This window comes from Ambystoma mexicanum, chromosome 14 (genome assembly GCF_040938575.1).
Source record: "Ambystoma mexicanum isolate Mex_15411 chromosome 14, UKY_AmexF1_1, whole genome shotgun sequence".
Taxonomy (NCBI): domain Eukaryota; kingdom Metazoa; phylum Chordata; class Amphibia; order Caudata; family Ambystomatidae; genus Ambystoma; species Ambystoma mexicanum.
In genome coordinates this window covers 107,569,098-107,585,245 of record NC_090940.1, presented here as the reverse complement: position 1 = coordinate 107,585,245, position 16,148 = coordinate 107,569,098, and the positions used below count along the sequence as shown (strand labels likewise).

At 45.1% G+C, this 16,148-nt stretch overlaps 1 protein-coding gene across 4 annotated transcripts in view; it reads right to left on the bottom strand.

Annotated features, from left to right (window-relative positions):
• The window catches only part of PAPLN (papilin, proteoglycan like sulfated glycoprotein), a 1,044,076-nt gene that overhangs the window by 985,885 nt on the left and 42,043 nt on the right, over nt 1–16,148 (bottom strand). The window contains exon 1 of one of the 4 annotated variants that reach the window (XM_069638641.1): nt 15,277–15,295. The exons of the other annotated variants lie outside the window; for them this stretch is intronic. The gene's annotated coding sequence lies outside the window, so the exon portion shown is untranslated. Of the gene's footprint in view, nt 1–15,276; nt 15,296–16,148 lie in introns of those variants that run through there. 4 annotated transcript variants of the gene reach the window in all.

Here is a 16,148-nt window from a genome sequence, read left to right as displayed (position 1 = left end):
CCCAGATTAGAAGGTGCAGAACTTCCATATATTACCTTGCTAAGTGGGTATATGTTTAAGTGTGAGGGACAGAATCCTTTTGTTAGTGTTTCCTTTAGTTTATTTTAGGCAGGGAAATCCTCATCAGGGGGGGATAATGAGGTGTTTTGAGTTAACAAAATGGCATCTTTTGAAAAACCTTCACAAAGTTGTCCGCCACACGTATCTGACCCTTCACAGATCTGGTGCCCTGCTGCCCCAGGTTAGTTTTCCCTGTACCAATTCCCAGAGCCACAAGGCCACACCTCTCATGTTACATCTCACCACCTTCCGCTAACTCTGGATAATCCGAACCTTAATCCCACTCCTGATAATCACATTCTCCCTCCTCAGCTGTTTCCACTGTCACCCACCTCTGATGCTTCTCCTTCGTCCTCACTTTCTATAACTCCCTCTGTTGTTAAATCTGGAAGTCTCCATCCACCAGCATTCTTCAAAACACCCTTTTCCTTAATTCTATGTCCACCAATCTCCTCTAATCTTACTAGCACCTCCTTTAAATTCTTCTACCTTCTGGATTTATCTCTCCACTTCACTTCTCCACCGCCTCTGCTACACTACACTCTTCAGCCACCTCCTAGCTCCTGTCACAAATCTGTTCCTCCTGCCCAGCAAATGCAGTCCTTCCTCCACTCCAGCAGCCCACACACCGAACTGTGTGGTTTTGCTTTTCATACTGCGTTTGCTCCCCCCCGAAAATGGCATTCAGGTTGACAGTTTGCACTTGTGGCCTGTGGGGATGGCTAATCTGTGATTGGTTAAGGCTGCTCTCTCACTACTCTGCCTATGCCTTCCGGTTTGCTGTCTGTAGTCATCTTCCATATGAGCCTAAGAGGCAAATTCTACCCTACATTGGCTTTTCAGGGCTATGTTTGATACTTTGGAAAAAGAAGGAGGCTCTAAAATTGTTTTTTCTCCTTGGTTGTTGAGAAGGTAAGGGGGGTATAACGTCGCCAATCTTATGTTTGCAGACCACCTGTGTGCATTGGCCCAGTCTTTCCGCACCTCTCATGTCCATGTGATTGCGGGTCAACAAAATGTCTGGGTTTCCCATTATCCAACACGCAGGACTATGGGATATGTAGTCCTCCAGCTGTGTGGACACAACTGGGGTGGGATGGTCTGGGGGCATACCCTGTGGGACACTGTGGTCTCTCCCAAATCCACTGTTGTCCTTTCTAGATCCTGTCCAGTTGCTGCCTTTGACCAAGTGGGGAATTCTTGGAGTCATAGTGGTCTTGTTCCATCTTTCCCATGGTGGCCTGGCTATTTAAGGATAAGGTTCTATCCAGTGGAGCGGCTACTATCCAGGGCGCCATGTGACTGTGCCTTGATATGAGGAGGAGGTGCTGCAGAGGTGACTGGGATGGATTTAGAGTGACCCCGCTAGGCACTGCTGAATCCCAGCTGGGGACCTTGTCCTATCACCAATAAATAGAACTACCACCTGGATGTTATTGCTGGGTGTCCAGTTAAAGTTTCGAAATCAAAAGGATCGAATGCCAAAGGTGAGAGTGCATTCTACCGAAAACAAAAGGATCGAATTTTTTTTTTATGTATTTTTTTTTAATTTAGTATAGGTAAAAAAAAGGTGTTTTTTACACTAAAAACAGGGGATTGGCCACCCCCCCAAAAAAAACTTTAAAAATTCGATCCTTTTTTTCGGTCAAATTGACTCGACCCTTTTGTCATTCGACCCTTTTGAGTCGAAACTTTAACCTATAACCGTTATGCTGTTTTTCTGCGCTACTGCGGGGGGCTGACCTAGCCTGTAACTGCCCTGAGCCCTTTGTGAAGGGCCTTGTTTCACTCAGGCTATCGCCTTGGGCACATTACCAGCCCCGTCAGTCCCTTGCAGCGGCCTTTAATACTTAATTGTAACTATTTTATCACATTGCAATGTAATGTTATTTATTTTATGTTATATATTGGGAGAAAAATGTAAGATGTGAGCATTTTCCTCCCCCCTGCCCCCTCTGTTTCCCCTCCCCGGCCCCTCCCCTTCCTTCTCACATAAACTAGGCGAATTGAGCACTTTAATTTCTGACTTACAACCCTCCTGGGTGTGTTTCTGGCATGTTTCCTTACAGGGCTCTGTGGGTGAATTTTGGACACCACCTTTAATGAAGTAAGTGCACCCAGCGGTATACACCTTTTATTTATATAGTTGCTTGTATTATTTGACACTGATGTTATTTTACCCATGGTAATTTACACATATTCATTTTCTAGTCATTGTAGAACAGGAGACCAGTCCTAAAGAAAACTAGCCCTAGCTGGGTGATTAGTTGAAACTAGGAATTCAATTAGCGCTCATTAATTTCATGTATAGAAGACAATAATCTGAATTGTACATTCTCTCACCTAGTAGACCTCGATTACATATGTGTATTCATTACATATGGCTGTATTTCCTTTTAGAACTAATTGGTTGGCATGAAATCCACAACCACACAATAGACTGTCATTCAAGAAGAGCATCATTTATGAAGCCTGATTGAACAGTATAGGATAATTGTGTTAGCTACACTTGGTGTATTTTGCTTTCCTTTGCTCGCCATCTTGACACTTTTTCCACAACACTCTTCTTTTCTTTTCTTGTGTGTTCTGTGTTTCATTTAAGATGTGCATATCATGAGTTCTGTAACATGTATGTGTTGAAGCCAGCATTTTGCAGCGACATAGAATTATTAAATGATATATACTGATCATTTAAGAATATTTATTGACCCTCATTTCCACCGTGCTTTTGGATAGATGTGAGCAACCAGCCAGGCATACAAAATCAGCTTCCCCCTTAGTTTTCCAGAGGCATACAGCACGCCGCTTCCTACTGACCAAAAGTCAATTATCATTCAGGCATGGCTAGTGGCAAACACCCATTTTGAGGCATGCCTTTGAGAACATTCTTACATCTCGGATATAGAACGTTTGCATTGTAACTAAGGCTGCAAGAAAGTGATTCACAAACAGTGAGGGTCTCGTTTACAGTTATGGAGTTATGCAGATTTTCAGCTAGAAAGACTTTATGAGGTAATAACTGTTACTGCATGCAGTATTTTCAGAAATCCACCCAAGTTATGAGTATACTGCCTTGTTGGTAGCAACAGATGCAGATTTCCTGAACTACTGTGTGCAGTATTTCTCGAAATCCGCCTGCATTATTATTCTTTTCCTTTTAATCCACTTTCCTCTCATTTGGAAAATGTAATTCTTGACCTTTTTCCACACTGTATGGCAAAGACAGGGATCGAAATTAAGATTGGATAAGTAGGAGCTAAAAGCAGCTCCTGGGCATCCAGCAATAACTAGTGACCAGGAGCTACCACTGTGGAGCAAGGAGCTAATAAACAGCGTTCTGCAGACCTATCTTCCACATAAGATGCAAACATGCTTTTTGTCCCTTATTTATCACCCCCATGCTTTAAATGTCATAAAGGTGTGTCCTACAATTGATAGATTGTCTCAAAGGCAAAGTTAATTTAACATAGGCGTGGTTGTTTGTCATCAAGTGGCCTGGGGAGCCAAATGTAGCTCCTGGCAGCTGTTGGTGTCAAGATATTATACCAAATAGCTCCCAGCTCCCCTGAATTTCGAACCCTGAAAGGTGCTGAAAAAGGGAGCATCAGAGATACCTCCCTTCTCACACTCGTTGGATGTCCCCAAATAAAAATATAAGTCCTGCAGTGAAGGGGAATGTGTGTACTTCCCTTCCCTACAGGAACAAAAAAACTCCTGGGGTGTATTCACAATTTTTACTGTCAAAATTGGTGTTTTTTGGGTATTTGAAATGCCCAATCAGGCAGTATTTATGACATGCAATAATAATATAAATACCTACGCAGCAAATACCCAACACTTCATACTCAGGCAGAGCAGTGAAACAGGCAACATTTTCGAAATGAAGCCCTGAGAGGTTCCTTTTTATAATCTTGATTCAGTAACCAATATCTCTTCTTATTAATGTCTTTCTTAGCAATGTCCTCTAATTTAAGAACTGCATGCTCTTCTATTCGCCGTGTCCTAGATTAGATTAGGGATTTTTAATGCACATATCCTTACATAAACCGAGCAGTAAACTGCGTCTAGGTGCAGAAATTAAAATCCTTTGCTCACGTCTAGATGCAACCACAGAACATGTTAATCATTGAAACAAATACGTTTTCAGTTTTTTTCTCCAAAAACAAAAGATAATGGATGACATATATTCCGCAATTCGGCTGGAAACGCATTCCAAAGATAGGGACCTCTGATGGAAAAGAATTGATCCCCTGAGAAAGACTGTTGGATGGGGGGACAACCAACAGGTTTTTGCTAGAAGAGCGCAGAGTGCGAACTGGCTAATCGACCTTAATTTCTGAAGTCAGGTACTTCGGTGCGGTTCTTTGAATAAACCTGTAAATCAGATATAACAGTCTGAATTCAATTATTTTCCGTACTGGCAGCGAGTGCAGTTTTCTTCGATGCCTGGAGATGTGAGCTCTTCTTGGCAGATTGTACACCAATCTGACGTCAGCATTCTGGGCTACCTGGGGTCTGTGCAGTTGACAATCTGGGGCCCCAAGTAGCAGCGTGCCGCAGTAATCCAGTCTAGAATCTACCATAGTTCCCACGACCACAGCGCGGTCTGATTCAGAAACAAATGTCAGAATGAGTTTCAAAAGTCTCAGTTGGAAATAGACAGATTTAACCTCCTCTGAAACATGACCATTGCAGCCTAAAGATGCTTGCCAGATGCAACCTAACTTTTTTTACCAGACAAGAAAAGGATGTAGCTGAGTCAAAAATGGCCGGACAGGGAGTAGAGGCATGGTAGTTGTTAAGAAGATGTTTTGGACCAAATACTATAACCTCAGTTTTGGTGGGGTTAAGCTGAAGCTTACTCTCCACCATCCAATTTTTAATAGCATTCGCAGAGGCCAAAACGCGCTCTGTCGCTTCTGGTGCAGACTTTAGTCTAACATATATTTGTGTGTCATCTGCGTATGAATGATAGTTCAATTTGAACCGAGAGAAAATGTCCATCAATGGCCTAAGGTAAATATTAAACATTATCAGGGACAGTGATGAGCCCTGTGGAACTCCACATAATACCGGAAGGGCTTCAGAGTAGTGGCTCCAAGTTTGACTACATGAATCTGTTTTTTTAGGAAATAGGAGAACCACTTCAGGGCAGCCTCTGACACCTGGGAACCCCAGAAGTCTGGTCAATAATAGATCAAAGTCGCCCGTGTCAAAGGCCACCGACAAATCGAGCATGATCAACATGCTCATTTCGCCTACGTTAGCTGCCCTCAAGATGTCATCCCACACAGCCAATAGCACTGTCTCTGTCCCATGACCGGGCCTGAAACCAGACTGGAAGGTATCAAGAATGGAATATTCCTCCAGATGGCTCTGCAGCTGTGTGGTGAAAATCTTTTCAGTAATCTTTGCGGTCCATGGCAGGCTGCAATTGGACGAAAATTCGCTAGAACCTGATGATTCAAAAAAGATATTTTCAAACGAGGCGTAAGAACAGATTTCTTTAAATCTTGAGGTACACATCCCTGCGCTAACGATGCATTCACGAATTCCATCATAAAACAGCTAAGATGAAAAACATGTTGCACCGCAAGATAGGCTGGAATTGAGTCGTCATCATTTGTAGGTTTAAGTCTGTCCTAATTCCCATAGCACAGCATGGGAATTCCTGCGATAAAGGCTCAGCACAAAACCATTGGGCCATTCCAACCTTTATCGAAGATTCAGCCCAATCAATGAAATACTTGCAATAACAATAGAATTGTGTTGGTTGACGAGCAACCGCAAGACTGTCCCAAGTACATGTTCGGGGCACTCCCCCGCCCCAATCAATTGCTGGTTTCTGTAATTTAGAAAATATTGCAAATAACCACTCCCCACTGTTTGGAGTTATTTATTCACAAAGGCAGACATTTTCCAGTAAAAATGTGCAAACCCAAAACCTGTGTGCGCAACTTGGTTCTGGGGTGAATGGCTGCAGTGGGATATGAAGTGCATGTGTTTCTATGTGAATGTATTCTTCTGTAATTGATGGTTTCAGTTGTAAATCAAGGTTGATTTGCGACCTAGCCCCATGCCATCAGAAACACTTTCAGTTGTCTGGGCTTTCTAGCCAACAGGGCTTTGCATGTGTAACGCTCACCTGATTCCCGCAGAGGCGCCGGTCTTGACTGGGTAAATGCCGTATCTTCAAAGGTGATGTGTAACACACGGTTGGCTCTTTGGGCTGGACCTCTGTGCACTGTATGTCTGACTCGAAGAGTAAGATGTCTGCAGATAGAAAATATGGGATTAATGAACTGGGGTTATTGGGTGCCTCTCTCCTCTTCCCTTTCTCTTCTCCTGTAGAACCCCAAAGGTTAACGCCCTCACCTTAGGTAAGTGAACGCCGAGCTCTCCATCTGCCTCGGGGCAGGGTGCCGTAACCAGTTTCTTCACTGGATAAGGGTGCAGGCCTCTTGACCTCAGAGGACTGCTGTCCGTCGTTAACTGCACGAACGGTAAGTTCTGGGCACTTCAAATGTCTTAAAAGTCTTTTGTAATGATATCTCTTGTTTTGCAGGGTTCCGGCAATGGCGGATGGCGGGCTGATGAGAGTTGAGGATCGAACCCGCGTGAGGAATAGAAGCGCCTGGAAGCACGTAAGTAAGCGCTTGTAGCCTGCTTCACGATGCGCACTAACTGTCCCTTTTATCTTGCAGGTACAAGTTCGGAGCTTTAGAGAAGCTGAAGGGTGCTGGAATACCCACTGGATTCGGCGTGGGAAGGAGTAATGGCACGTGAGTAATAAAGTTGCCCAATGTCTTTAAACGCACCTTCTTTTGTCTTTCAGATGCGGGATGCAGCGCCAAAGGCCTCCGGAGCGTGCGAAGAGCTGGTAAGCTTTTGTCTTTCAGATGCCGGAATGCAGTGCGAAGACCTCCGGAGCATGAGAAGAGTAGGTAAGCCTTTGTCTTTCAGATGCCGGAATGCAGCGCGAGGCGTTGGTGACAGCCGATGGACCAGGTAAGAGATGCGCTGCCACTGAAGACCGTAGTGCTAACCTGTTCTTTCTTTGTCTTTACAGGTGCTGCTGAAGACTGGATTCCAGGATGGTAAGCCTTTATTCCCTTAGGCCCAGGATCAGAAGCAGAAGACACGATGAGCGTTCTGCTGCAGAGAATGCAAAATAACACAAAGCAAGATTCATCCATCGGGTGTGGTTTAAATAGCCTCCTGTAGTGCTTAGGTGTCTCCTTCCACAGCCACGCCTAGGTAAGAAAAGAGTTCCTGCTTTCCAGAAGAGTTCCAGTGTTCTGAACCTAGGGAGTGGCTCCTGCCCCACCCAACAGGAAAAGTAGTCCCAAACAGAAGAGGATCAGGGGTTCAACTGGCAGGTAAGTAAGCAGCATGGTCTGCTGCAGGTAAGTCCACCCAAGCATTATGAGCCCGGCGCTTCCAGCGCTGGGACTGGGCATCTTTATGAGCCTGGTGCCACTGGCGCCAGGACAGGGTCCAAAAGGTCCCAATTGGGACTGGCTGGCACTCGGAACCGGGGTTATGGGTCTGCTTCCAAGGGAGTCGGGCAAGTCCTGATCTTTTGGAAGCAGAGATCATGACAGCACCCCCCCTCAAGGCCCCTCCCAAACCGGGCTTCTCCGGGGGTTTGGGCTTGTTAGGAAATGTTCGATGAAATCTTTTGATTAGACGAGGCGCGTGGACATATTCTGCAGGTTCCCAGGATCTTTCTTGGGGACCGTAGCCTTTCCAGTCAATCAGGTAAAATAGTTTAGATTTGGAGATCTTGGAATCCAGGATGCTTTTGACTTCAAACTCGAGTTCTCCATCAACTAGAATAGGTTTTGGAGATGTAGTTAGTCGGGTTTGAGGTTGCACGGGTTTTAATAGAGAGACGTGGAAGACCGGATGTATCTTCATGTGAGGGGGCAAGTCCAACTTGACCGCTACTGGATTTACTATGGTAGTGATGGAATAGGGACCAAGGTATCTTGGGTTGAATGTGCGTGGTCCTTTTAGAGGTAGATATTTGGTGGATAACCAGACTTGATCTCCTACTTGATATTGGGGGGCTTCCTTCCGATGTTGGTCTGCTCCTTTCTTGTATTGTTCTTTAGCCCTTTGAAGGTGAGAAACGGCTTCCTTAAAGGCTTGGGTGATTGTAGAATGCAGGTGGTCTACTGCTGGTGTTCCAAGATCTTGGAGTGGATCCAACTCCGAGGTTTGAGGGTGACTACCGTATAAAAGAAAAAACGGGGTCTTCCCAGTTCCCGAGTGGACAGAGTTATTGTAGGCATATTCGGCTATCCAAAGGATATCTTTCCAAGTTTTTTCAGTTTGTTGTAGCATGCAGCACAAATACTGTTCCAGAGTTTGATTGGTCCTCTCGGTTTGTCCGTCGGTTTGAGGGTGGTGGCTGGTCGAAAGTCTCACATCAATTTGAGCCGACCGACAGCAACTTCGCCAAAAATGAGAAATAAATTGACTACCTCGATCCGAAATTAGAACTGAAGGAAAACCGTGCAGTCGGACGATGTTTTCGAGAAATTCTCGGGCCAGAGTTGCTGCTGTTGGTAAGCCTTTGAGTGGAATGAAATGCGCCATCTTGGAGAATAGGTCCACGATTACTAGGATCGTATTGTATCCGGAGCATGGAGGTAGATCGGTGATGAAGTCCATAGAAAGCGTATGCCAAGGGCGAGGCGGGATGTCAATAGGGCGTAAGAGGCCGGCTGGTTTTTCCTTTTGACTCTTGTTTTGGGTGCATACTCCACAGGACATTATAAAGTCTCTGATATCTTTTTTCCAAGACGGCCACCAGAAGTAGCGCTTGATCTTTTCAGAGGTCTTGGTCATACCGGGATGTCCTTCCATTAAAGAATCGTGATAACAAGAGATTACCTTTTTCTGTAAATCTGTGCTGGGCAGGTATAACCGTTCTTGGAAATATAATAGGTTGTCCTTCACAGTAAAGTCCTTTCCCTGCAGATGCCAATTCTGTATGTCTGCTGGAGGTACCAGTAGCCTGGCTTTATCCTTAACTTCCTCTATGGATTGTGTGGCGATTACACCTAGAATTCTTTGTTCGGGAATGATAGGTACAGGTTTAGGATTGATCAAATGTTCTTCCACTCCCATCCGACAAAGGGCATCAGCTTTACCGTTTTTTGTACCAGGTCGATAGGTAATTATGAAGTCAAACTCGGCAAAGAATAGTGCCCAACGGAGTTGCCTAGAGGATTGAGCTTTTGCGGTTTTCAAATATTGCAGGTTTCGGTGATCTGTAATCACAGTAACGGTGTGTCGGGCCCCCAGAAGATAATGCCGCCAAGCCTTAAAGGCGGACTTGATAGCTAGAAGTTCCTTATCAGTAATAGTGTAATTGATTTCAGGAGGCGAGAATTTGCGGGACCAAAATGCCACGGGATGCAACTGATTGGTTACTGGGTCCTTTTGTGATAGAACTGCCCCCATGGCAAGGCTCGAAGCATCAGTTTCAACGATGTAGGGGAGTTCTGGGCGAGGATGTTTTAAGATCGGTGCAGAGATAAATCTAGTCTTCAAATTCTGGAAAGCTTGTTCCGCCTCGGTAGACCATTCAAAACGTTTGTTTTTCTTTAACAAGGCGGTGATGGGCTGGACTATTCGAGAGAATTCGGGGATAAACCTGCGGTAAAAGTTAGCGAAGCCTAACATGCTTTGAACACCTTTTACGGAGGATGGCGATGGCCATTTGAGAATTGCATCGACCTTCTTTGAATCCATACGCACTCCGCTAGGTGATAATATGAATCCCAAGAATTCAACTTCAGTCACGTTGAAAACACATTTTTCCAACTTAGCGAAAAGTTTGTGTTGACGCAATCTCTCGAGGACCATTTTCACGTGTTTCCGATGTTCAGTTTCCGATGAAGAATAAACGAGGATGTCGTCAATGTAAACAACAACACACACATCTATGAGCTCTCTGAGGACATCGTTCATAAAATATTGAAAGGCGGCCGGGGCATTGCAAAGTCCGAAGGGCATGACCTGATATTCAAATAGCCCATACTTGGTGCGGAAGGCCGTCTTCCATTCATCGCCCTCTTTTACTCGTACCAAGTGGTAGGCTCCTCTAAGATCCAGCTTTGTATATATGCATGCTTTTCTGACTTGGTCCAGGAGTTCAGGGATCAAAGGTAACGGATATCTATTCTTAACGGTGATCTGGTTCAGGGCGCGATAATCTATACAAGTTCTAAGGTCCCCTTCTTTTTTTGGAACGAAGAACAAAGCTGAGGAAGCAGGGGACTTGGAAGGACGAATAAACCCATTCGCTAGGTATTGATCCAGGTATTGTCGGAGGTGAAGATTCTCAGGCTCGGTGAGGGCATAAATTCTACTACAAGGAGGAGTAGATCCAGGTATCAGGTCTATCTGGCAGTCATAAGACCTATGAGGAGGTAGAGAGTTAGCCTGATCCTTCCGGAAAACATCTTGGAATTCTAGGTATTCAGGAGGTAACTGGGGAGCCTCCGAGGAAATTGCTGCCAGTGCAACACCAGGTCGAGGGTGGCAAGTAGAGACACATTCTGGAAACTGAACCGTTCTTGCTCGCCAATCGATCTGAGGATTGTGCTTCTCTAACCAAGGAATTCCTAGAATAATCTGGAACTGAGGGGCCTTGATCACATCGAACACGATCTTCTCATGGTGTCCATCTTGACTTACTAGCGTCACTTCTTGGGTGGTATGCGTTACTGGTCCGGAGGCTATCTCCGTACCATCCACCGTAGTAATAACGTCCTTTACAGCCTTTGGACAAAGAGTCAGATTCATTCTCAAAACCATTTCATGATCCACATAATTGCCGATGGCACCGCTGTCGACGTAAGCTTCAATCGCATGTAATCGATCCGGATGTTCAGGGCTAATGAGGACCATAGGTATCACGAAATGCGAGGTCACTGAACTGGTTTTAACGCTCGGCAAGAGGACCTCTATTCTTGTCGGGCGAGGTCGTTTCCCTGTTCAGAGTTTGTGACCCTGGTAACTGCAGCTCCTACTGCCTTCTTGGCTGGTTTCACCGGACAGTCTCGAAGAAAGTGCCCCGAGTTTCCGCAATAGAGGCATAATTGCAGCTGTTTTCTCCTTTCCCGCTCCTTTTGTGTTAGTGGTCCTTTCAGGCCCCCTATTTGCATGGGTTCCCCGGAGTCTACTCCTTTGGTAGGAGTTGGTGGTTTGGAAAATACTCGAGCATCAAACTTGGAACGATCGGCCTTCCTGTTCTGCAGTCTGTGGTCAATTTGAACGACTAAGTCAATATAGTCCGAACAGTCTTGCGGAGGATTCACTACTTGGGCTAACACATCTTTGAGCTCTCCACGTAGACCTCTATAAAACAGTGTAATCCTTTTGTCCTCAGGCCATCGAGTTTCCACTATCAGTCTGTTGAAAGACGCAATATAAGCCAAAAGGTCTTGATTACACTGTCGCAATGAAAGGAGCTCATTGTCCAAGGCCTGCCCCTGTGAATGTCTTGCAAACAGTTTTTCCATACTGAGCTGAAAGGCTTGAAAATCATGGAGAACCGGATCATCTTGATTAACTAGAGGGATCGACCAGTCTGCCGCATTGCCACTAAGGTACGAAAGCACGAAAGCTACCTTAGCTTGATCAGTTGGAAAGGCTGCTGGCCGGCATAAGAAGTGCAACCGGCACTGATTAATAAATACTGCAAACCTCTTTGGGTCACCAGAAAATCGTTCGGGTGGAGCCAGAGGTACATTCCCAGGTAGGTTGATCTGCACTGGGTTCGTAGAGGATGTTGAAGGAAGATTTGCCCCTGATGCGGGTAACGGAGTTTGTCCGGCTTGTGAATGTAGCAATTGTCTAGCGAGATCGTCTGTTCGCTCCTTGGAAATAATCAGTTCCCTTCTTAGAGCATTCATTTCCTGACGGGCTGCATGCACTTCTGCTCTTAGTTCCCCAAGTAACTGGACTAGCTGGTCAGTATCCGAGATTTCCATAGCGCCTGGGTGGGAGTTTTGCGGTAGGCTTTGTGTTCTGTAACGCTCACCTGATTCCCGCAGAGGCGCCGGTCTTGACTGGGTGAATGCCGTATCTTCAAAGGTGATGTGTAACACACAGTTGGCTCTTTGGGCTGGACCTCTGTGCACTGTATGTCTGACTCGAAGAGTAAGATGTCTGCAGATAGAAAATATGGCATTAATGAACTGGGGTTATTGGGTGCCTCTCTCCTCTTCCCTTTCTCTTCTCCTGTAGAACCCCAAAGGTTAACGCCCTCACCTTAGGTAAGTGAACGCCGAGCTCTCCATCTGCCTCGGGGCAGGGTGCCGTAACCAGTTTCTTCACTGGATAAGGGTGCAGGCCTCTTGACCTCAGAGGACTGCTGTCCGTCGTTAACTGCACGAACGGTAAGTTCTGGGCACTGCAAATGTCTTAAAAGTCTTTTGTAATGATATCTCTTGTTTTGCAGGGTTCCGGCGATGGCGGATGGCGGGCTTATGAGAGTTGAGGATCGAACCCGCATGACGAATAGAAGCGCCTGGAAGCACGTAAGTAAGCGCTTGTAGCCTGCTTCACGATGCGCACTAACTGTCCCTTTTATCTTGCAGGTACAAGTTCGGAGCTTTAGAGAAGCTGAAGGGTGCTGGAATACCCACTGGATTCGGCGTGGGAAGGAGTAATGGCACGTGAGTAATAAAGTTGCCCAATGTCTTTAAACGCACCTTCTTTTGTCTTTCAGATGCGGGATGCAGCGCCAAAGGCCTCCGGAGCGTGCGAAGAGCTGGTAAGCTTTTGTCTTTCAGATGCCGGAATGCAGTGCGAAGACCTCCAGAGCATGCGAAGAGTAGGTAAGCCTTTGTCTTTCAGATGCCGGAATGCAGCGCGAGGCGTTGGTGACAGCCGATGGACCAGGTAAGAGATGCGCTGCCACTGAAGACCGTAGTGCTAACCTGTTCTTTCTTTGTCTTTACAGGTGCTGCTGAAGACTGGATTCCAGGATGGTAAGCCTTTGTTCCCTTAGGCCCAGGATCAGAAGCAGAAGACACGATGAGCGTTCTGCTGCAGAGAATGCAAAATAACACAAAGCAAGATTCATCCATCGGGTGTGGTTTAAATAGCCTCCTGTAGTGCTTAGGTGTCTCCTTCCACAGCCACGCCTAGGTAAGAAAAGAGTTCCTGCTTTCCAGAAGAGTTCCAGTGTTCTGAACCTAGGGAGTGGCTCCTGCCCCACCCAACAGGAAAAGTAGTCCCAAACAGAAGAGGATCAGGGGTTCAACTGGCAGGTAAGTAAGCAGCATGGTCTGCTGCAGGTAAGTCCACCCAAGCATTATGAGCCCGGCGCTTCCAGCGCTGGGACTGGGCATCTTTATGAGCCTGGTGCCACTGGCGCCAGGACAGGGTCCAAAAGGTCCCAATTGGGACTGGCTGGCACTCGGAACCGGGGTTATGGGTCTGCTTCCAAGGGAGTCGGGCAAGTCCTGATCTTTTGGAAGCAGAGATCATGACAGCATGCAGTAATAATGGTTTGGCTTATAAATGAAAAGTATTGGCCTACAAGTTCCAGCATGCAAAGTACTGTTGTCACAAAAGCCAGGAATGTATCAAGGCTACTCTGTAGACATTGAGCCACTTAACAACTCTGATGCTAACGTAGACGCATCACATGACATCAAATACCAATGGTTATTTGGGCAGACTGAAAATTGGAGATAAATTATTTTCCATGCGTGCAGGCAAGCAATTGACGATGTCACCAAAGGCGAATTAGTTGTATGGCGCGTTGTGGATTGTTATGCTTCATTGTCTTTTCTGTGGGGGTGTTTAGTGGGGAAGGATTAATGACCACAATCAGAAAAGAGCACCACAGTTGTTCCCTGTCATTTGTCATTGTGAATAACCCATCCAGTCCTGTTTTTTCTTATCGACCTAAGGCTTGTGCAGTAAGCACCCATATTTATACATCTCTTAGGATCACTGTGCACGTCTACATCCACCCTGACCCCGAGACCTGGCTAAGATTCCATAGAGGGATATGTGTCTCCAGACGACACTTGGACCCCAGAGGAACAACTGACGTTGCAGACGTTTTATCCTCACATCTTCACCTTGTGGCTATCCAAATCAGTATTTAACGGTCAATGTTACAAATATTTTAATATTAGGGTGAGTGTTGTGAAAAATTAAATGAGCACTAAGCCCCACTGTGCATTACTTTTATCAGTGATTCAAGCATATAAACCTTATATCAACGGACATATTTGTCAATATAAAGATCTTTGGTCACTCTTATCTTCCTAAAATGCTCTTTGATTTTATGCAAAGCAGGAAGTAACCATCATATCACGAGGTATTTTGAAAGAACAAAGAAGTGGAACAGACTGACCTTCTTGGAATGATAACCTATCAGTAAATAAATAATGTGTATGGCTATTCTAGGTTTTGCTAATGTAAATCGGTCAGTAAGATAAGTGTACTGTTCTCATTATGACTAAATACATACTGGAAGTGGTCATTATAAATTAAAATTGTGACAATTTAGAGTTAGCGTACAATGATGGTATAATTAAATAATGTCCTTTGTTAATAGCTGCTTGTGCAAAAAAAAAAAAAAAAACCCGTCCCCATCAAGATATCTGTTTTTTTATCTATTTGTGTTGGTGTTAGCAAATGGCTGGAGTGGCTCTTACAAAGCACACCTATCTAAGCAACCCTCGTCCACACAGAAAGATACAGAGTGAAACCGCGAGAGATAGCGAAAGTGCACAGCGAGTGTGAAAAAGAATGTTAGTACAATTAAATAATTTCCTTTTTAATAGCTGCTCTTGAAAACACTACACTTCCTCTCCACAAGATATCAGTTTCTTTTCTCTGATCATGCAGCTGTGAACAACAGCTGGGCTGGCTCTAGAAAATGTGCAGCTGACCACGCGACTCTTGCCCACCTAGAAAGCGAAAGAGATGCAGTGAGACCGAGAGAGAAGGAGGGAGCCAGAGAGAGAAGGGGAGAGACAGAGAGAGAAGGGGAGAGAGAGCTAGAATGGTGAATGAAATGCTGGGTGAAAAAATAGAACTAGGCGAGCTCTTTATGCCTGGCTCGGGAAACCGTGAACGCTGTGCAAACATTTCTCGGGAAAAACGTGACTTTCTTCATCATCAGTACTAACTCGGACATTTTAAATAGGGCTATGTCAAAAAGTCGAGTACCTTTTATCTTCTAAAAACAGGAAATGCTGTTGGCTTACAGAACATCCCCTCCCCTCGCCAGCCTTCCCAGCCAAGAAGAGCCCGCAGCCAGGTTTCCCAAGATCCACTTTTTCGCAGGCTGTGGGAGGGAGGATTAAGCGAACGGGAACTAGGCAATAATTTGCCAAGTTTACGGAATAGACAAAAGTAAACACAAAAGCCTCTCCACATTTCTCGTGACCCAAACATCTGCTAATTAACGAGCTCCTAAAACTGTCAGCTTTCTCATAGCAGGAATTAGCATTCAATACATGGAAACTAAAACAGTCGCTCGCTCGCATTTTATTTTCTGGTTTCAATGCTTTAGTTACCTAGGTTGAGCAGAGGCAAATGAGAAATAAATGAAACACCATTAAAAAAAAAGGCAAGAGAGGGAGATTGCTTTTATAAATGATGATTGACAGGTTAGAAATGTATTATACATGTATTATACAAAAACAGCTATTCGGCTCAAGAGGAAGACTCTTTTCAGCTATTTGGTATTAGGATAAATTGTAAAATATGTTATGTGGTGCACCACATTTGCAACCTGGTCCTTCTATTTGACTTTTGCATTTCCTATTACACATATGGTATTACATACATGTTTACAAATGTAGATAATTGTATGTTGTTTTTTTGCAGCATGCAGATGCCCAAAGTAATCTGGCCCTTTGCGAGGAAACGCAAATACATTACAAGTGGACGCTGATTAAAGAGACGTATTTTCAGTTGCCAGCAAAAGGATACTATATTCGGTTGGCTGCAAAGAGAATGTGGCAGAAAGTTCCGCAGTTTGAGCTGAGATTGTGGGAGAAGGTTCCGCAGTTTGAACTGAGAATGTGGCAGAAGGT